The sequence below is a fragment of the Mus musculus genome, chromosome 3 (assembly GCF_000001635.26).
Source record: "Mus musculus strain C57BL/6J chromosome 3, GRCm38.p6 C57BL/6J".
NCBI classification, from domain to species: domain Eukaryota; kingdom Metazoa; phylum Chordata; class Mammalia; order Rodentia; family Muridae; genus Mus; species Mus musculus.
In genome coordinates, this window is record NC_000069.6 from 9,026,124 (window position 1) to 9,045,370 (window position 19,247).

The 19,247-nt window shown below is 43.4% G+C and overlaps 1 long non-coding RNA gene across 1 annotated transcript; it reads left to right on the forward strand.

Annotated features, from left to right (window-relative positions):
* The first annotated feature begins 1,446 nt into the window (after positions 1–1,446).
* Positions 1,447–3,778, forward strand: Gm46832. Its single transcript, XR_001784053.1, has 3 exons — positions 1,447–1,651; positions 3,017–3,288; positions 3,409–3,778. It is a non-coding gene; the product is annotated as a predicted gene, 46832 (long non-coding RNA).
* Positions 3,779–19,247: the final 15,469 nt, after the last annotated feature.

The window sequence follows — 19,247 nt, forward strand, 5'->3', positions numbered from 1 at the left end:
CTGTTTTCTTTTTCTTTTTTTCTTTTTCCTTTTTCTTTTTTTCTTTTTCCTTTTTTTTTTTTTTCTTTTCAGACTGAGCAAATCTAAACTCTCAGAGTATAGATGGAGTTGAGATGCTTCTACTGGCTTTTCCAGTTGGCCTGAGTACCCATGTGTGGTAGAATTGCAGACTGTAAGGAAGACTTCGGGAGCATTTCAGCTGCCCGTGACAACCCCAGCTAGTCAGCTGGGATGTCCCAAATGGTATCCAAAACCTAAGGTGGTGTCACTAGTCACTGCAGCTAAAATAGGGGAAATTTTAAATTACCTTTTGTGCATGTGTGTATGTATGTATGTATATGTGTTCAAATTTATGTGTGTGCTTGGATGCACACGTGTGTGAAGGCCAGAGGTCCGTTCTGCTAGGTGCCTTCTTCAGCCTTCTCCACAGTATTTTTAAATGAGACAGGTTCTCTCCTGGAACACAAAGCTGTCCTATTCAGCAGCAATGGCTAGCCAACAAGTCCTAGGGCTTCTCATGCCTGGCCAGTGGTGAATTTCTTAAATAAAAAAATATAAACATATGGGAAATCTTTGTAGGATTATAACAATAACATTTAAGTCACAAACAAATGAACAATTAGGCACACACACACACACACACACACACACGCATGCTCGTGCTGCTTTTAACTTAAAATAACTCTAGCGCTCCACGCTGTTGCTAGATTCATTTCCCTAATGATCCACATTTTAGATAAAAATACATATGAACTTACATAGAAAGGGAGGGTATGTTAGATGTGTTTATTTCACTCCCCCCCCACTTCCCAAGGGAAATGTGCATATAATGACAGCTAGGGGACTTGCTAAAGTCAAAATGCCTTGAAGAAGTAGAAATGAATTTATATTGTGTAAAGGAGAATTCCTGGAAACAAACAAATTCAGACTCCCAAACATGGAGAAACCATTGTTTGTAAAACAGACCTTCAAAGAACAATTTCAAAACACAGCAAAAAGTGAAACAGAAAAGCATATCTTAATTTTGTGAAGTTTAAGACTTGTAGAGAATACACAATGACCTTCAGAAAAACTTAACTCTAAAGTCCTCAGAAACAGCTTCCAAAATAAATAAATGTTTAAAAAAAGAGAAGGAAAAAAAACAAGCCCAAATTCCTCTCACGTCGGTAAAAAGATCTGGCTTAGGAAAAACCAGTTATGCCGATGCAACCCTATAATCTTGTACTTGGGAAACTAAGGCAGGAGGATTGCTGTGAGTATGAGGCCATCTCACAGGCCTACAGTATGAGCCTATCACACACACACACACACACACACACACACACACACACACACACGCATGCTCGTGCGGCTTTTAACTTAAAATAACTCTAGGGCTCCACGCTGTTGCTAGATTCATTTCCCTAAATGCACATGTGCCAACTAACCACAGCTGGGACACTCTGCCCGAACGAGTTCCCAAATCGCCCTGCAGATCATTAGAGAAGGAAACTCCCAAAGACTGTAACTGAGGTAGCTTGCAATGTTGCCTTGAGGACAGGAGCTGTGTTTCCAGCTTGTCCCTGGGATAGAGCAGCCTGTAACCTGGGGTTCTTACCAACAGAGGGGGACAGCGAAACCCACCATCCAGGGTTCATGAACTCCTAAAACTGTAAGTATGTCTTATAGAGTAATAATGAATTACGATGTGAATTATCACTCACCATAAATTATAAGTAAATTACTGACACCACTACTACTGTAACCCCGTAATCAAATCACTGATACTAGAGAGACTTCAGTGTTGTGTACAGACAGTTCGCCTCTGTGCTCCCCTCCTCACCGCCCCTCCTCCAGAAGTTCCCATCCTCCCCCAGCCTTCAGCAAGCACTATACACAGACAGCTGGTCTCTGTGCTGTGTCCTCTTGCAGCAAGGGGCTCCCTCCCCCTCCCCCAGCGTTAGAATGGCACTACCCATAAAACTCCCCCTTTATGAGGACATTCTGAGGAGTCAGCTCTAAACATCCTCCCTGCCTTTGTGTCTCCAAAAACCAACCCCCCTCCTGATAAGCAGAAGAACTCTCCAGGTTCCTGTCCTTGAGACCTTAGAGAAATAACAAACTCAAGGGAGATCAGAGGTCAGGTCACAGACAGTTACGACTGGCCAAAAAAATTAGTCCCTGAACAGACACCCATTAACCCCCATCCCGCTTCTGTACCATTCCACCAAATGATTACAGCCCTCTACTCCCCTTTTCTGTGAACATTCACGGATTCCTAGCCATACTGTATGTAAAGCCAGTGTTTTCTGTACTCAGGGTCGCTTGCCAGCATTCACGCCGTGAGTGTGAGGCAGCGAATCGAGTTAGAACTTGAAACAATAAAAGACTCTTTTGCGAGTTGCAGCAGACCTTGCAATTCTTGGGCTCCTCTGGGTTTCCCATGGACTCAGGGCACAACACTACTACCAGTTTTGCTCTTCACTGCCCCGGAAAGGGCAAAGAAGCAGTCACCACACCGCTATATGATAACCATGAGGTAAGATTTTATGTAAAATGATCATGAAGATCTATATGTATTTTTTTTAACATGTAAAGATCTTTTAAAAGTTGCTTCATTTTCTGCTGCACTGTATAAAGTAATCCTTGGAAGATCATAGGCTTCTAATTCAGATCTAGATGTTTGAGTCTCTGCGATGGTGTCCAGATCATTTAACTCCTCTAAGTTTAGGGAACCCCATGCCCTAGGTTTGTTGTAGACATTTCATTATGAAGCACCCTCATCCTCTCTCTCATACAGATTCTCATGTGCTGGCGGCCCACAACCATACGTTTATCTCATTGCTACTTCATAACTGTAGTTTCACTACTGTTAGGAATTATAATGTGAATATCTGATCTGTAGCCCCTGAGAAAGGGCCATTCAACCCCTAAAGGGCCGTGACCCACAGACTGAGAACCTCTGCTGTGCAGGTCCTGGGGAGAACTCATTTCCTTGTTCTCAAATACTCAGTAGTTGTTCCTTGCATTTTCTTAGGGAGAGTTGGAAGGGATGGAAAGAATCATGGCAATGGCTTACATCACCCTGTCCCTTACATGTCTCTCCTGCTCTTCACCATGGCGCTCCTGAGAGAACCGGTGTCTTTCCTACTGTGCCCTTCCTCCAGCCTTGGGCAGGCTAAACAGACCTTGAGTGCTTGCCACAATGGTTTTAAGATCTAAATGGATCTGGCCTCTGCTGCACTTGCTATTTCCTACAGGAGCTTTGCAGAGCAGACTGCCTGCTGAACTTGCTGAAACAAAGGACAGGTCTGTGGGCTCTCCCTATATAAACGCAGTGCTGAATATTAAACTTTGAGTTTTGATCAGAAACTTTGTCTTGGCTTCATCCTTCTCTCATACCCCATCCTTTTTCATTTCCCCTTTCAGGTAACCCAGTTCATCCACATCTGCTGGACAACCGTTACATCCTACTATTTGAAACCATGAAGCATAACTCAGAGAAGATAGAAACAAAATTGTGTTTTATGTTACATTGCCAGGGACAAAACTCTATCAAATGATAATGGCATGTAGTTCCCTCTTCCATGTGTCAGAAGCCATGTTAAATCAACAAGCTGTTTTCATTCAATATTTATACTGTCCTATAATGTTCATACAATGTTCATACAATGTTCATACAATCCTGTAACTGGGTTAACATGTTGTTTTAATTTCCTATTGCTGTTCTACAAGGTAAGCTCAATTCAGGGCTTGGATGTAACACAAATCACTTAAAGTTTTGGAGATCGCCGGGCATGGTGGCGCATGCCTTTAATCCTAGCACTCGGGAGGCAGAGGCAGGTGGATTTCTGAGATCAAGGCCAGCCTGGTCTAGAGTGAGTTCCAGGACAGCCAGGGATATACAGAGAAACCCTGTCTCAAAAAAACCACAAAAAAAAAAAAAAAAAAAAAAAAAAAGTTTTGGAGATCACAGTAGGTCTGCAGTCTGTATTCTTTCTACGCAGTAGTTCTCAACCTTCCTAATGCTTTGATTTAATACCATATCTCATGTGGTGACCACCAACCATAAAATCATTTCATTATGACTTTGTCACTATAATTTTGCTACTGTTGTGGATTGTAAGTAAATATCTAATAAGCATGATATCTAATATGTGACCCCTGAAAAAGAGCCATTCAACCCTCAAAAGGGGTCATGACTCAATGAGAGCCACTGTTCTACCGGCTCTAGGGAAGAATTCATTTCCTTGGCTTTTAATTCTTCCAGAGAATGCTCACCTTCTTTGGCTGCAGGCCCTGGCATACCCCTGCTTCTACAGTGGCACCCTCACCCAGCTCATGGCTGCTTCAATCCTGTTTAAGAACACTTGTGACATGTTGAACCCACTCACATGAGGCAGGGTATACTACTCTCTTCTCCTTTGTTCTTAATCATAATAGCTAAGTCCTTAATTAAAACTGTCAGGTGTCTTGCCATGTAAAATTTTCCTGTATGTGTATGAGGGAGCTAAGTCAGACAAGGACATTTACTCTGCCTCCTCTCTGAATGGCTGGCCATGCACTCAAGCTTCAAACACTGATGGTTGGTGGAGCAAACTTTAGCTAGTAGAACATAGTTCATGGAGACACTAGAAGGCCTTCAAAGATGTTCTATAACAAAACTTTCCTGGGGAGACGCTGAGGGAGACCCCCTCATAGTGTGGGTACCTTCTGTAAGAAACAGGTTAGGCACAAACTATACCCAAATACCAATGTTCACAGAGAAAGCCTTTATTAAGTGGTGGGAGTGGGGTAAGTAGAAGTGGCGGCTCTCTGACCTAGGCAGAGAAACAGCAGCATGTGACCTTGCAGGGGTGATTTTTAAGGGGAAAGGGGGAGGTCTGTGTTAGAATTGTCTAGGATGTGATGGAATGTTTGATTGGTCATGGTAATTAGGTGAACCAAAGTGGGCTTTTGATTACTGGATTTTGGTAGTCAGTCTCAGAAATTAGTCTGGCATGAGAAAAATGTCCAAAAAAGGAATAGACCTTGACAGCTTCAGCATGCAATCTATGGTCACAAGGGGGAGGAAAGAGGGAAGGGAAAGCATGAACGGAAAGGGACAGAATTGGCTCATGGCCCCAAAAAAGACCAAGTTCTCAGGACAAAGAAGATTCATTTGCCCCAGAGGAACAGAGGTGGGGAGTACAAGACGGAGCAGGAGATAGAGGATGCGGGGGGGAAAGGGAAGGGAATAAAAGAGAGGGAGAAAAGGGACAGGGTGGTGGTGGTGGTAAATATTTGTCCCTTGACAAAGGGCTGTCTCTGGATAGAGGAGACAGATGCGGCCCAAAAGCAAATGGCAGTTTATAAGGTAAAATGGATCCGTGTTAGGATGAAGTGTTTAATTTTACTTATTTATTTGCCTGTTTATTTATTTATTTATGTTTATTTATTTATTTTGGTTTTTTTCAGACAGGGTTTCTCTGTGTAGCCCTGGCTGTCCTGGAACTCACTCTGTGGACCAGGCTGGCCTTGAACTCAGAGATCTGCCTGCCTCTGCCTTCCAAGTGCTGGGATTAAAGGCGTGCACCACCACTGCCGGGCGAGGTGTTTAATTTTAATTGGACAGATTAATTAGGTGAGTCAAGCAACAGGCCTTTTGATTGGGAGATGTCAATACTTTGATAGCTGGATCTTCAGGAGGAAGAAGTAGCCAAATATGGCTAGCTTCAGGAATGTCATCTAATGGGTTTTACTAAGGCAGAGGAAACTGGGGGGAAAAGGGCAAGTCCTGTCAGAGCTAGATGCTCCAGTGGGCTAGTGTCTCTTCACTGCTAGTGCTATGTTTGCCAAACCCAGGCTTGTTGGAGCCCTTCAGACACAATAGACATGTCTACTCATCCCTTTTAGGGATTCCTCAACAGGGCAGTATGATACCATTAAAGTCCAACTTGGTGAACCAATGAGTTTATTGGAGTTACTTACAGGATATATGTGTAAGAGCCATGTCTGCCATCCCAGGCAGGCCAGAGACCCTTCAAAGAGTACTGAGATATTTATGCAGTTTCCATAGAATAAATTCACTTTTGTAATATTTAAAATAGTTAATATAACACAGCCACATATAATAATATACAGGCCAAAATAGTTCTCATTAACTAGTCCCCATGTTTGAAAACATGAATTAGTATAAACTGGATGTTTGTGTCCTTTCAAGTTCTTGCGTTGAAGTCCTAACCCTTAGAATGATATACTTGCAGTCAGGCCTTGGGGAGGTAACTAGATCAGGAGACAAAGCCCTAGTGTCAGGATTGGTGTCCTTACGAGAGGAGATGAGCCAGTGGAGTGGAAGTCTGTGCTAGAGACTTGCAGGCGGCTCTGGTGGTTCAATACCCACAGAGAGGGGATGGGAGGGAAGGAAAAAGGCAGGGAAGGAGGGAGAGATTAAAGGGGGTGTCTTTCTCTCTAGCATGCTTAGTCACAGCAAGATTTAGACTTTAGCTTCATGATTAAGCCCCTCAGACCATGATATTCTGTTATCATAGTTCAATATGATGACTGGCATTCACACAATTGTCAGAAAGTATGATTTGTGTGGGCATTTTCTATTCCTAGGCAGAAATGAAAGACCTGGGCTTTTAAGAGAAAATAGCTGGCCATAAGTCTATCTCTATAATCTAGTGGTCTAGTGGTGATGACCCCAAGCTAATGGTTAATGTCTCCAACTGCAAGCTGAACCCGTTCCTTTGCCTCTCAGATGCCGCCGTCCTTTCTTAGCCCCAGGAAATGGGAATAGTAGTAATTCTCACTTGATGGCACTGCTGTGAGCATCGTGTGGATAAAGGACACATATCACTCCATGCAGGTGAGCAGATGACCAGACTTTCTCCTCCATCTCCTCCTCTTCTCTTCCCTGCTCTGACTTCTGTTTCCAGGGACAAGAAAGAACATGAACAGATCCAGGGTGTGATGTGAGACGGTGTTCACCAAGTGCCCATCAGATAAGGAGAGCAATGCAAGGATTACTTCTTGTCCCTTCTCAGGGGAATCCTGAAACTTGAACAATCACACCCTTGCTGGCTTTGTGGTACACATCTGTGGTCTCAGGATTGGCAGGCTGAGTTTGAGTCAGCCTGGGATATAGAGTGAGATACTCCCACACACACCACACACACACACACACACACACACACACTCCACATACCATACACACATACTCCTACACACACACACACCATACACACACACACACACACACCACATACATACACACATACTCCTACACACACATACACCATACACACATACCCCTACACACACACACACACCACATACATACACACATACTCCTACACACACACACACCATACACACATACCCCTACACACACACACACACACACACACACACACACACTCAGACTGATCAGGAGACATTTCAATTAAAAGTCAATTTGAAGGACCAAGCTGTACCTCAGTTGTAGAGTACTTGCCTGGCATGCATAAGACACTGGCTTCAATTCAGAGTACCACACACACAAAAGTAAATAACTCGGAGAACTACTTTGTGACGGTGATCTAATAACACATGCAAGGAGTTTCTCATTGTATTTGTCTGATTGATGCTCCAAACATGTCTGTTGTTCAAGATGGCAGCTCCCTAAAAGCCTGCCTGCAGGCACAGTGAGTGGGGGTTCTTTCAGGACGGCCGGCCCGTCATTCTTTAGTCTGCTGGGAGGACTAGGTCAACACTTCAATTTAAAAGCTCTCTCTCCTGACCACATGGCAACAGGCAGAGCAGCAAGCAAGGTTTTACGTTCTCTCCTGCAGGGTTTCAATTGTTGAAGTTCTGTTGTTTATCATTTACGTCCGTTTTTAAAAAATGCGTGAAATAGTTAGCAAATATTTCACTTCAGCTGTGAAGCAAGGCAGAGGAATGACATCACTCTGCCCGTCATTCACTGTCCCACTGGTGTAGAAAGTGCTTTACAAGCTGGTAAGTGCGCTTTCCGGTTGCTGGTGCAGAGTCAGATGAAGATAAATCTTCTCGAGGGAAGTTAGGGAAAGGCAGTGGGCCATTAGCTGATATTTCTGGAACACTATTCTCGTCTTCTCTAGAGGACTGAAAATGGGCACGGCAGTGCCGGCAGGATGCATGGGTGATTATCCAACATAAAACCTCCGTGGTATCCCTTCTCTGTCTATTGAGTCACAAGAAAACTAAACAAAAGGCATACCAGATTATACACACCTTAATTGTGTTACGAATACAACTTGCGGCATGATGATGTCTACAAACAGGAAATCACACTACAGTTAAAAGCAAGAGTGCAATTATTTTTCAAGCCATAAGCAGGGGCGGCTAAGCCGGGGAGCCACAGAGAGTATGGCAAGCTCCAAATCCAAGCAGACAAGACAATAATGGCTTCATTATATAAGCTGCACGACAGATGGATCTCTTTCTAAACACGTGGCCTTCTCCCACCCCACCCCAAGGCGATTATCCAATGTCACGCCCTTCTAAAGTGGTACTAAACAGAGACAACACTGACAGCCAGCAACAGCACTCTGACGTGCAGTGAGCTTTAGGGCTGATTTCTCTCCCTCAGCAGGAGTTTCAGCTTCCGGTTTCTGTGGTATCTTCACAGTTTCAGAGCACTGGGCCAAAGGGCACTTTGCAGTCAGTGTCTGCATATACCTTTCAGACTTGCCATCTGATCCTTCCAGAACAAAGTGTGGTGCTGAGCTTTGAGGTGTTCTATGAAGGTCAAAGGTCAACCAGCTAGCTCAGCACCAGACTGTGGAAGTCGGGGGGGGGGGGGGGGGGGGGGCAAGCAGGGCTCTTGCTTTAAGAAGTTTCTTACCTACTTCTGTTTCTCCTCCCTTCTTCTTCCACTCTGTCAGTCCTCTTCATATGCTTTGTCTGTCGACAACTGCATACAAGCATGCAATGTGTCGACAACTGCATACAAGCATGCAGTGTGTCAACAATTGCACACATGCATACATGGTATTTTGATGATACGTGGCCCACTCTGCACTCACTTTCTCTGAGCCTCTTCATCTCCCAGATAGTTCTTGTTGTGGGGGAGAAGGGGAGGTGGGGTTTAGTTAAGTTTGTTTATATATAAGTATGGGTTGTTATTTTTTAATTTATTCATTTTATGTGCATTGGCATTTTGCTTGCATATCTGCCCGAGGATGTCAGATCCCTTGCAACTGGACTTACAGGCAGTTGTGAGCCACCATTTGGTTCCGGGAATTAAACCCAGGTCCTCAGGAAGAGCAATCAGTGTTCTCAAGCCCTCTCTCCGGCACCCCTCCCCCACATACCCTTTGTTTTTGTAACTGGAGCATGGGCTCCCTCATTTTAGCTGATTCTCAGCAACTCTAGGAGCCAGAAACCAGCAGGAGAGATGTAGTGTGAAATATCAGTCCTAGATGGTTTAAACCTATCTCATTTTTGAGACTGGACCTTCCCTTGCTAGTACACTGTGGCGGGTGTTTCACTGTGTCGGTCTGTACTTCAACCACAGATGCTGTGTCTGCTGGTGCCAGGGGATTGGTCTCTTTTCTCTCCTGACCTTTCCCTTCTCCATGTCCTTTACTGTGGCCCCACAGTAGCTATACATGGAATTTCTATACCATGTACTTTCATGACCCCTCAGCCACGACCCTAGATGGAAATAGCATATTTAGCAAGAGAGAAATATGATAACCGTACTGTGTGAGAAAAGAATCTATTTTCAATAAAAGGAAAGAAAAAAAGAAAAAAGAAAACCCCCCTGGTGCCTGAACACATGTCGTAAGGAGTGAGTGAGGTGTTCTTGAAATGCATGGACCGAGCCAGGCGTGGTGGCGCATGCCTTTAATCCCAGCACTCAGGAGGCAGAGGCAGGCAGATTTCTGAGTTCAAGGCCAGCCTGGTCTACAGAGTGAGTTCCAGGACAGCCAGGGCTACACAGAGAAACCCTGTCTTGAAAAACCAAAAAAAAAAAAAGAGGGAGAAAAAAAAAAGACAAAAAGAAATGCATGGACCCACATGTCATGTCTTCATCAGTATCCTCTGTAAGATGCTTTAATAGCCCAGTACATGTAAGAGCAATTTGAAGCAGCTTCAATCAATACTGAGGTAATACATAGCATGTAATAATGGAGTACGCCATCAACCCCACTTCAAAAAGTCCTAGCAAAAGAAATCACTCGGTTGATTATCAGTCACAGCCTGGACTGCAATCCCGCAGGTCTTAATTCTAATACTTACGTTTTATATTTTTATAGTGTTCGTCATGAAAACTCTCCCAGGGATAATGGATTGGATCTGTGTTTACTTTTCTGTAGACTGGCATGATGCTAACTAACAAGGTACTAAATTTTTCTTGAATATGCTTAGCTACACATTAGATGGTAAATGTGACTCCCGGGGCTTGAAACAGTGTAGGACTAAATCCATAGCTAAGCTTATTTATCAAATGTTGTCAGCATAATCGATGCACTAACCATATTCCAGAGAAACACACCTGCTCGTGCAAACGGTGCTGTCTGCTTCTGCAGAGAGAGTGCATTGAGTGTGTCTCAGCAAAGCATAGAGGCTTCTGCCTGAGTCAAGCTCGAACTGAGTTCCAATTTGCAACACTCACAGCCTTTGTGTTAGCGGCATTTTTTTCTGTTTTTGCTTGTTTGTTTGTTTTCTAAAGACAGGGTTTCTCTGTTTAGTCCTGACTGGCCTGGAACTCGATCTGTACACAAGGCTGGCCTTGAGCTCAAGAGCTCCACCTGCCTCTGCCTCCCAGTGCTGGGATTAAAGGCGTGGGCCACCAACAGGCAGCTGCAAATTATGGCTCTGTGCTTTTGTTTTCGTTTTGTGAGAGCATTTTCTCAATTGAAGTTCCCACCTTTCCGATAACCCTAGTTTGTGTCAAGATAGTCACTGTTTTATTCCTGTGAAGAGACATCATGACCAAGGCAACTCTTATTTTAAAAAGCATTTAATTGGAGGTTTGCTTACAGTTTTAGAGGGTTAGGTTAGTCAATGGTCATCATGGTGGTAAGCAGCTAAGCAGAGTAATGGAGGGGTAGCTAAGAGCTTTACGTCCTCCACAGGCAGCAAGCAGAGAGAGAGCGCGCGTGCGTGCGTGCGTGCGTGCGTGCGTGCGTGTGTGTGTGTGTGTGTGTGTGTGTGTGTGAGAGAGGCGTGTGTGTGTGTGTGTGTGTGTGTGAGAGAGAGAGAGAGAGAGAGAGGCGTGTGTGTGTGTGTGTGAGAGAGAGAGAGAGAAAGAGAGAGAGAGAGAGAGAGAGAGAGGCGGATGCAGGCACACTAGGCCTTGCCTGCACTTTTGACTTCTCAACACCTACCTATAGTGACACATGTACTCTAACTAGGCCACACCTGATTGCATTCCTGAAGCTAGTCCCCAAGGCCATCAATTTAGCCACTCCTTCATCCCGAAGCTGACTACCAAGGTCCAGCTATCAAAGTATTGAAGTCCAGCAATCAAAAGCCTCCTTTGACCACCTAATTAACATGGCCCATTAAAAGTAAACATCTCATCCTCATATGGGGTTCCCCCTTCCCTTTATAAACTGTCTATCCTGAGGCTATCCCCCCCCCCAATATCCTGCCCTTTCTTCCTTGTTCCCTCCCCTTCTCCCATGTCTTCTGTCTCTTATTCCCTTTCTCTGTCCCTCTGGGGCAAATAAATCTCCTCTATGCTGAGAAGTTGGTCCTGAGCAGATAGCAATCACTTCACATCGAGTCATCACTCAGATATCGGCCTATAGGATACCCTCCCTTAGTCCGGGTCTCGCCCTTTCCGACCTTCCGGCGCCAGCCTTCTTCATCCAACAGTGACTAACTGAACTCCTTAGATTTCTACACCTGATACACACAGTCCGTTCAGTTCGGTGCGGTTGGCAAGCTTTCCTTTCGCGTCTTGTGGCTGTACTGCTAGAATTCAGCATTTGCTCTTAGCTGTCTGAAAACCCTGTTGACAGGTTTCAGATTCCTTCATGGATCCCCATGGAGTCTCTCTGGGTGAGGGAGTCTAGGTGATGATACCCTCTGTCCCAGAGGTCGCTCTTTTGGGACTCTTCAGAAACATGGAAAAGCCCTTTCTCTCGACTTCTGCTCACCAGCCTCTGCTAGTGATAGAGACGCTCTCCTCCATCTGAAAACTGTTCATTAATGGTGCACTTTAGCACCGAACAAAAACACCGGAATGCGTCCCTGCTTTCTCTTCTGCCTTCTACGAACACTCAGTGTGACTCCTCCACTCTCTGAACTTTTCCAAACCTCATTTTAAACCTTTGTGCCTGTCCTATTTAACCTTCTGCGAGCTGCATGCATACTGCCAGCCACAGAGTCACCAGCTGAAGTGACGCCGGCCCAGGCAGCCCTGCCCCCTGCTGTGCAGCCAGTGCCTCTGCAAGAGCTCGCCCTACTTTCAGCCTCAGCACTGTCCCCACAGGACACGCCCCTTAGGTCCGTGCTGCTACCGCAGGCTCCAGCCTCCACTGCCTGCAGCTGCTTCACTCCCGCAGTCCTGTCCCCCAGTCCTGTCCCCCAGTCCTGTCCCCCCCTAGGAATTAGAGCTTCCTTAGCATGTCTGGGCCACAGGTAGTGTTTTCTCTTAGGTCCTTCTAGGCCTCTGGACGTCGCTCCAGCCCCGAGCTTCCTCCTGGAAGTCCTACAGTTTCTTTAGGTCCATGTCTGGTCTCCTGAGACCCCACCACCACCCCCCACGTCCTCTGCCACTTGTCCCATGGGTATTTATGCCTATTTTTCCTGACCAAATTATTAATAATATCCCCTTTTACGTTCCATGTTTATTTGATAAACCATACAGATAACCTTCATATATCACAAGTTCAAAGTCATCTCTGAACTTTTGAGACCCTGTTTCAAAAACAAAACCAGGGCATTTGGGAGGCTGAAATGCCTGGAGTTCAAGGCCAATTGGGATAACATGGAAAGATGCTGCCTGAAAGAAAGGAAGTGGGGTGGGGAGGGGAGGGGAGGGAAGAGACAGACAGAGAGTAAGCAAACAAGCATGAAAGAGACCCATATAAATCTCATTCATTCTGGGCAAAGTTTTACACAGGAAAACACACTTAAAATAAAAGATTTATTTATTTATTTTATGTCTATGAGTACACTGTAGCTGTACAGATGGTTGTGAGCCTTCATGTGGTTGTTAGGAATTGAATTTTAGGACCTCTGCTCGCTCTGGCTGGACCCACTTGCTCCAGCCCAAAGATTTATTTATTATTATACATAAGTACTCTGCAGCTGTCTTCAGACACACCAGAAAGGGCGTCAGATCTCATTACAGGTGGTTGTGAACCACCATGTGGTTGCTGGGATTTGAACTCAGGATCTTCAGAAGAGCAGTCAGTGCTCTTACCCGCTGAGCCATCTCACCAGCCCCCACTTTTTTTTTCAGCTTAAAAATACTGTCTTTATTCAGAACCAGAAAGAATTTAAAAATTACACCATTATGAAAGTTTAATATAGGTAGACCAGTCTGCACAGGTCAGCTCACAGACTGCGGAGGGCAAACAAGCAGACTGCAGAAGCAACACAGTTTCTGGGACAGACCCCCATTTCGGGCTCCAGACATCGGGGCACCTTCCCCACCAGAGGAGAGGTGGCCTCCTGGGAGGGCTCTGACTCCCAGAGCAGGTGAGAGAGCCATCTTGTGTCTGGTCCCTCGGAGACCAGTCTGTGCAGGTGAGCATGCAGACTGCAGAGGCAACAAATCTTCTGGGACAGGCCCTGTTTCAGGCCTTCATCTTCAGCCAGGAGGCAGGTCTGAACACCAGACCTCTGTGCACCTTCCCTGCAAGAGGAGAGCTTGCCTGCAGAGAGTACTCTAACCACTGAGACTCAGGAGAGAGCTGGACCCCTAGGACTGCTGACAGAGGCTAACAGAATCACAGGAGGAACAGGCTCCATCCAGCCAGAGACAACTATAACAACTAACACCAGAGATTACCAGATGGTGAAAGGTAAACGTAAGAATCTTACCAACAGAAACTAAGATCGCTCACCATCATCAGAACCCAGCACTCCCACCTCAGCCAGTCCTGGATACCCCAACATACCCGAAAAGCAAGATTTGGATTCAAAATCATATCTCATGATGCTGGTAGAGGACTTTAAGAAGGGCATTAATAACTCACTTAAAGAAATACAGGAGAGGCCGGGCGTGGTGGCGCACGCCTTTAATCCCAGCACTCAGGAGGCACAGGCAGGCGGATTTCTGAGTTCGAGGCCAGCCTGGTCTACAAAGTGAGTTCCAGGCAGCCAGGGCTATACAGAGAAACCCTGTCTCGAAAAACCAAAACAAAACAAAACAAAAAAAGAAATACAGGAGAAAACTGCTAAAGAGTTACAACTCCTTAAAGAAAACAGGTAGAAGTTCTTAGAGAATTATAGGAAAACACTGCTAAACAGGTAAAAGTCCTTAAAGAGGAAACACAAAAATCCCTTAAAGAATTACAGGAAAACACACCCAAACAGGTGATGGAATTGAACAAAACTGTACAAGATCTAAACATGGAAGTAGAAACAATAAAGAAAACCCAAAGGGAGACAACTCTGGAGATAGAAACCCTAGGAAAGAAATCAGGAGCCATAGATGTGAGCATCAGCAACAGAATACAAGACATGGAAGAGAGAATCTCAGGTGCAGAAGATTCCATAGAGAACATTGACACAACAATCAAAGAAAAATGCAAAATGCAAAAAGATCCTAACTCAAAACATCCAGGAAACCCAGGACACAATGAGAAGTCCAAACCTACAAATAATAGGAGTAGATGAGAATGAAGACTTTCAACTTAAAGGGCCAGTAAATATCTTGAACAAAATTATAGAAGAAAACTTCCCAAACCTAAAAACAGAGAAGCCCATGAACATACAAGAAGCCTACAGAACTCCAAAAAGACTGGAACAGAAAAGAAATTCCTCTCGACACATAATAATCAGAACAATAAATGCACTAAATAAAGAGAGAATATTAAAAGCAGGAAGAAAAAAAGGACAAGTAACATATAAAGGCAGGCCTATTAGAATTACACCAAACTTCTCACCAGAGACTATGAAAGCCAGAAGAGCCTGGACAGATGTTATGCAGACCCTAAGAGAACACAAATGCCAGCCCAGGCTAAAATACCCAGCAAAACTCTCAATTACCATAGATGGAGAAACCAATGTATTCCATAATAAAACCAAATTCACACAATATCTTTCCACAAATCCAGCCCTTCAAAGGATAATAAAGGGAAAGCACCAACACAAGGACGGAAACTATGCCCTAGAAAAAGCAAGAAAGCAATCCTTCAACAAACCTAAAAGAAGACAGCCACAAGAACAGAATCCCAACTTTAACAACAAAAATAACAGGAAGCAACAATTACTTTTCTTTAATTTCTCTTAACATGAATGGACTCAATTCCCCAATAAAAATAGACTAATAGAATGGCTCCACAAACAGGACCCAACATTTTGCTGCTTACTGGAAACCCACCTAGGGAAAAAGACAGACACTATCTCAGAGTGAAAGGCTGGAAAACAATTTTCCAAGCAAATAGTCCAAAGAAACAAGCTGGAGTAGCCATTCTAATATCGAATAAAATCGACTTCCAACCCAAAGTTATCAAAAAAGACAAGGAGGGGCACTTCATGCTCATCAAAGGTAAAATCTACCAAGATATACTCTCAATTCTGAATATCTATGCTCCAAGTGCAAGGGCAGCCACATTCATTAAAGAAACTTTAGTAAAGCTCAAAGAATACATTGCAACTCACACAATAATAGTGGGAGACTTCAACACCCCACTTCCACCAATGGACAGATCCTGGAAACAGAAACTAAACAGAGACACATAGACATTAACAGAAGTTATGAAACAAATGGTTCAAGTAGATATCTATAGAACATTTTATCCTAAAACAAAAGGATATACATTCTTCTCAGCAATAAAGAAAGAAATTAAAGACTTTTTAGTTTAAGGAAATTGAAGCCACAACATACCCAAACTTATGGGACACAATGAAGGCAGTCCTAAGAGGAAAACTCATAGCACTGAGTGCCTCCAAAAGAAACTAGAGAGAGCATACACTAGCAACCTGACAGCACACCTAGAAGCTCTAGAACTAAAAGAAGCAAATTCACCCAAGAGGAGTAGAAGGCAGGAAATAATCAAACTCAGGGTTGAAATCAACCAAGTGGAAACAAAATGAACTATTCAAAGAATCAAGCAAACCGGGAGCTGGTTCTTTGAGAAAATAAACATGATAGATTAAACCCTTAGCAAGACTAACTAGAGGGCACAGGGACAGTATTCTAATTAACAAAATCAAAAATGAAAAAGGAGACATAACAACAGAACCTGAGGAAATCCAAAACATCATCAGGTCCTACTACAATAGGCTATACTCAACAAAACTGGAAAACCTGGATGAAATGGACAACTTCCTAGACAGATACCAGATACCAAAGTTAAATCAGGATCAGATTAATGACCTAAACAGTCCCATCTCCCCTAAAGAGATAGAAGCAGTCATCAATAGTCTCCCAACCAAAAAAAGCCCAGGACCAGATGGGTTTAGTTCAGAGTTTTATCAGACCTTCAAAGAAGACCTAATTCCAACTCTCCTCAAGCTATTCCACAAAATAGAAACAGAAGGTACTCTACCTAAATCATTTTATGAAGCCACAATTACTCTAATACCTAAACCACATAAAGATCCAACAAAGAAAGAGAACTTCAGACCAATTTCCCTTATGAATATCGATGCAAAAATATTCAATAAAATCCTTGGAAACCGAATCCAAGAACACATCAAATGATCATTCATCATGACCAAGTAGGCTTCATCCCAGGGATGCAGAGATGGTTTAATATATGGAAATCCATCAATGTAATCCAATATATAAACAAACTCAAAGACAAAAACCACATGATCATCTCATTAGATGCTGAGAAAACATTTGACAAAATCCAAACCCTCTTCATGATAAAAGTCTTGGAAAGCCGGGCGTGGTGGCGCACGCCTTTAATCCCAGCACTTGGGAGGCAGAGGCAGGCAGATTTCTGAGTTCAAGGCCAGCCTGGTCTACAAAGTGAGTTCTAGGACAGCCAGGGCTATACAGAGAAACCCTGTCTCAAAAAAACAAAAACAAAAACAAAAACAAAAACAAAAAAATTAAAAGTCTTGGAAAGATCAGGAATTCAAGGCACATACCTAAACATGATAAAAGTAATCTACAGCAAACCAGTAGCCAACATCAAAGTAAATGGTGAGAAGCTGGAAGCAATCCCACTAAAATCAGGGACTAGACAAGGCTGCCTACTTTCTCCCTACCTATTCAACATTGTACTTGAAGTTCTAGCCAGAGCAATTCGACAACAATAGGAGATCAAGGGGATACAAATTGGAAAGGAAGAAGTCAAAATATCACTATTTGCAGATGATATGATAGTATATATAAGTGACCCTAAAAATTCCACCAGAGAACTCCTAAACCTGATAAACAGCTTCAGTGCAGTAGCTGGATATAAAATAAACTCAAACAAATCAATGGCCTTTCTCTACACAAAGGATAAACGTCTTGAGAAAGAAATCAGGGAAACAACACCTTTCACAATAGTCACAAATAATATAAAATACCTCAGTGTGACTCTAACTAAGGAAGTGAAAGATCTGTATGATAAGAACTTCAAGTCTGAAGAAAGAAATTGAAGAAGATCTCAGAAGATGGAAAGATCTCCCATGCTCATGGATTGGCAGGATTAATATAGTAAAATGGCTACCCTGCCAAAAGCAATCTACAGATTCAATGCAATCCCCATCAAAATTCCAACTCAATTCTTCACTGAGTTAGAAAGGGCAATTTGCAAATTCATCTGGAATAATAAAAAATCGAGGATAGCAAAAACTATTCTCAACATTAAAAGAACCTCTGGTGGAATCACCATACCTGACATTAAGCTCTACTACAAAGCAATTGTGATTAAAACTGCATGGTACTGGTACAACAACAGACAGGTAGACCAATGGAATAGAATTGAAGACTCAGAAATGAATCCACACACCTACGGTCACTTGATCTTTGACAAGGGAGCTAAAACCATCCAGTGCAAAAAAGACAGCATTTTCAACAAATGGTGCTGGCACAACTGGCGGTTATCATGCAGAAGAATGCGAATTGATCCATTCTTATCTCCTTGTACAAAGCTTAAGTCTAAGTGGATCAAAGAACTCCACCTAAAACCAGAGACACTGAAATTTATAGAAGAGAAAGTGGGGAAAACCTTCGAAGATAATGGCACAGAGGAAAAATTCCTAAACAGAACAGCAATGGCTTGTTTTCACAACTGGGACAAATTGACAAATGGGACCTCATGAAATTGCAAAGCTTCTGTAAGGCAAAAGACACTGTCAATAAGACAAAAAGACCACCAACAGATTGGGAAAGAATTTTTACCAATCCTAAATCTGATAGGGGACTAATATCCAATATATACAAAGAGCTCAAGAAGCTGGACCCAGAAATTCAAATAACCCCATTTAAAAATGGGGTACAGAGCTAAACAAAGAATTCTCAAGTGAGGAATACCAAAGGGCTGAGAAGCACCTGAAAAAATGCTCAACATCCTTAATTGTCAGGGAAATGCAAATCAAAACAACGTTGAGCTTCCACCTCACACCTTCAGAATGGCTAAGATCAAAAATTCAGGTGACAGCAGATGCTAGCGAGGATGGGGAGAAAGAGGAACACTCCTCCATTGTTGGTGGGATTGCAAGCTTGTACAACCACTCTGGAAGTCAGTCTGGCAGTTCCTCAGAAAATTGGACACAGTACTACTGGAAGATCCAGCAATACCTCTCCTGGGCATATACCCAGAAGATGTTCCAACTGGTAATAAGGACACATGCTCCACTATGTTCATAGCAGCCTTATTTATAATAGACAGAAACTGGAAAGAACCCAGATGTCCCTCAACAGAGGAATGGATACAGAAAATGTGATACATTTACACAATGGAGTACTACTCAGCTATTAAAAACAATGAATTTGGGCTGGTGAGATGGCTCAGTGGGTAAGAGCACCCGACTGCTCTTTCAAAGGTCCGGAGTTCAAATCCCAGCAACCACATGGTGGCTCACAACCATCTGTAACAAGATCTGACACCCTCTTCTGGAGTGTCTGAAGACAACTACGGTGTACTTATATATAATAAATAAATTAATTTAAAAAAAACAATGAATTTATG